Source organism: Echinops telfairi, unplaced genomic scaffold (assembly GCF_000313985.2).
Source record: "Echinops telfairi isolate 266 unplaced genomic scaffold, ASM31398v2 ScPeMD7_53;HRSCAF=182, whole genome shotgun sequence".
Lineage (NCBI taxonomy): Eukaryota > Metazoa > Chordata > Mammalia > Afrosoricida > Tenrecidae > Echinops > Echinops telfairi.
The window spans coordinates 10,483-14,185 of NW_022103951.1; the positions used below are offsets into that span (position 1 = coordinate 10,483).

Consider the following 3,703-nt stretch of genomic DNA (forward strand, 5'->3'; position numbering starts at 1 on the left):
AATAGCTCATTGGGGCAACAGAAGTTGATCGCCCCACCGGAGCCTTCTCTTTTCTTTGAGGCATCCACCTAGTTCCTTCAGACTACTGGATTATTGGTTGGCCTTACCCGTCCATGGGTTGGGCCAAGTTCCTGCAGGTTTTTATTTTATTGAAACCTATTATTTTTATTGCTATTGATGGCACATTTGCCTGTGCACAGATTGCGTGACCGCTAAGACCCCTGAGACTGTAAGGTGTGCTGTGGTACACGCCGGAAATCCGGGGACATATTTATCTGAGTCCCCCCTTTCACGCAGGTACAGACCTCTGACATCATAAAGGGGTGGCCCTACACGCAGGACATCCGGGGACATACTTACCAAAGTCACATTTCAGGCAGGTACAGTCTTAAACATCAAAAGTGGGCAGCCATACACGCAAGACAGCAAGGGACTTATTTTTTTTAATTTTTAATTTTTATTATTATTTTGTTTAAGTGTGCCCTAGGCATGAAAGAGCTCTGGCCACAATCTAGGCATCAAGCTAGGATGAACAAAGGACTTCAAGTTGACTCTGTCCCTGACTGATATAAGAGCACAACCACCAGTCTCTTTCCCCATAGCCAGGGTGCCAGGGACTTATTTTAAAGAGATCTATTTCGCGCTGGTAAAAGCTGTCATCTATGTCCCCTTCCCCCCAAGGCTCTTCCTGCCAAGGGGTGTCCTCTTAATTTTTCCCCTCAGGGTACTTCCGGATTCCATCATCCCCTCAGGCCGAGTTCTCCTGGGTCTGTTTCCAGCTATTCCATTGGCGTCCCATTTTGGTTCCTAGGCTGCCTGATTTTTGAGCTCAAGTGCTGCTGGTTCTAAAACCTTATAGGCAATGGTTGGCCTCGCAGTCCGTCTCATACTGCCCCCAGGGAATGGTCGGGGACTGCCAGCGGCCACCGCGAATAGTTTCCCACCAGCACCAGAGCGAGAATTATGGTCCTGGGCGCATTGGCGGCGCTCTGCGGGCGGCCGCCCCGGCACATATCTCGAGTTCTTCACACAGCCTGCTGTCGACCCCCTGTATAAAGCAGACAGGCTGGTGTGAAGGTGCAGGCCTCAGGCTGTGAGTGGAGGGACCAATGGGCGCCAGCATCTCCATGGCTGTTTTGGTCCCCAGAACCTTTGGGCCATCGTCCTTCCACCAAGGTAACCCCGCCCCCAGAAGTCCAGCTAGTGTCCTGCACCCGCTTCTCAAGATTCCTGCTTAGGCGTGGGGACCTCAAGAGATCTACGTGAAGAGGGCCATTTTCTCGGAGGCGTTTCTTGGTCATTGTGCTCGTGGAGCATGAGGCTCCTTTGAGCTTTGCGACCTTGTGCCTACTATCCACCTGGGGGTCTCTTCCATTAGGGCACCCTCAGACATGAGGGGGTCAGCTTAGAATAATAGCAAGAAGTGTCGCCCACTCGTCACGCTCTCCTGGTCCCCCTCACCAGCCTCGCCCGTCACGCCCTGGCCACAGGCAGTCGCTTTGTTCTCTGCCCCAGCTCCCGGGTGAGATGTCCGAAAGCCGCCAAGTGTGCAGGGCCCACCCAGCACCCGCATGCCCACTCATTGCCACCTCTGGTCTCCTTGGAGCCCCCATGAGCTTGGGATCTAGGTCTCCCGCGGCTCTCCTTTTCCACCTGTTTTTTCCTTCCCGCTGGTGAACCCCAGCGCGCTTCCTTTTGGCTTGGCAAGCTTTCCAGAAAATGGCATATCCCACTTTAAGAAGGGGAACTTGAACGTTTCCCGTTCCTTCATGCAAACATATCAGGGTTACATAGTGCGCTTCGAAGTTCATTCTTTCACGTGCCAGCTAGAGAACTCCAGAAACTACCATGTTTTCCCCTTACTCTGTCCAGTGCTCCCGCCTTCACCCTGTCTCCTGAATGTGCGAGGTGCTCGCTTCAGACCTCGCTTGCCACGGGTGCACTTGCAGGCCTTTCCCCGACCAGGCTGACAAATCCTGGGCTCCTGTACTCAATGGCAGATAGATCGGTTGGTACTGAATGGTGCCGTGTACTCATTTGGCAAGAACACTGCGTGAGGAGCCACTCCCTGGCTGACAACACACCTTCGCACGAGAACCCTGGCTTCCTGTGGACTTCAGGTTCGGGACTCCCACTAGGTTCTGACCTACCCACCAAGTGGAGCACCAAGGACTCCTTTGTCCACCTGCCTGTCCTGCTGTGTGAGAAAGCAAGTGCCTAACAACCTCCCAGCCAGTCCGTGGTGGAATATATCAGTCAACGTGGGAGCACACATACAGCACAACAGCCCACATCTCCAAAGCATACGGAGAAAAGCTTCAAAGACCTGATGGCGTGCATGATTTTGACTGATATGCAAATGAACAACGTTGGAAAATCCCCGTAAATGCATCATATTGCATAGGACAACTATCCCTTGAGAAAGGGGTCTAGAAGGAGTTCTGGTGTGTGTGTTGTGGTGTGTGTGTGTGGGGGGGGGAATCTAGGAACACAGCTTTCACACAAAAGGGAAGTGTCCTTGACGGTTCAGGAGAAAATTGTCCAGGAAGCCGAAAAGACCAGGAGATGGTGGGGGACAAGGCAAAAAAGAGAACTCATGTTACAATATGCACAGAAAAAGAGCTACACATATATCATAGCATGGTTACATAGTAGCCTAAGACAGCTCAGAGGACCAAACCACACCAAACTCACTGATCACCAATCAATTCCTTTTCATGGCACTTGAGTATGACAGTGGACAACTGCATCTGTGAGTTTGAGAGACCGTGAAACTCTTCAGGGCTATATGAAGTGTTATTTTCCTCCAACTAAATCAATGGTGGTTTGCTACTCCTGACAATCAGGTTAGCTATGCAATGCACAACAAACAGGGTTCCGACCAAAAATCATAAAAGTAAGATGAAGAAGTGGGAAATGAAAGAAAAAAGGGAGGAATGGGGACAGCAACAAAGAGAGAGAGAGGCAGAGTGAGAGAGAGAGAGAGAGAGAGAGAGATAGATTGAGAGAGAGACAGAGACAGAGAAAGAGAGAGAAACAGAGACAGAGAGTCTGAGAGAAGAAAAGAAAGCACCCGTTTCATTCTTCTGCTCAGGACCTCACGCTCAGCAGCGCATCAGCAGGTTCACCAGTCAAGGAAATAACTCATTGGGGCAACAGAAGTTGATCGCCCCACCGGAGCCTTCTCTTTTCTTTGAGGCATCCACCTAGTTCCTTCAGACTACTGGATTATTGGTTGGCCTTACCCGTCCATGGGTTGGGCCAAGTTCCTGCAGGTTTTTATTTTATTGAAACCTATTATTTTTATTGCTATTGATGGCACATTTGCCTGTGCACAGATTGCGTGGCCGCTAAGACCTCTGAGACTGTAAGGTGTGCTGTGGTACACGCCGGAAATCCGGGGACATATTTATCTGAGTCCCCCCTTTCACGCAGATATAGACCTCTGACATCATAAAGGGGTGGCCCTACATGCAGGACATCCGGTGACATACTTACCAAAGTCGCATTTCACGCAGGTACAGGCTTAAACATCAAAAGTGTGCAGTCGTACACGCAAGACAGCCAGGGACTTATTTTAAAGATACCTATTTTACGCAGGTACAGGCTGTCATCTATGTCCCCGCCGCCCCCAGGCTCTTCCGGTCAAGGGGTGTCCTCTTAATATTTCCCGTCAGGGCACTTCCAGCCACCATCCTCCCCT

At 50.8% G+C, this 3,703-nt stretch overlaps 1 non-coding gene across 1 annotated transcript; it reads right to left on the reverse strand.

Annotated features, from left to right (window-relative positions):
* Positions 1 to 474: 474 nt before the first annotated feature.
* Positions 475 to 619, reverse strand: LOC115869838. Its single transcript, XR_004046398.1, has one exon. It is a non-coding gene; the product is annotated as a small nucleolar RNA SNORA48 (small nucleolar RNA).
* Positions 620 to 3,703: the final 3,084 nt, after the last annotated feature.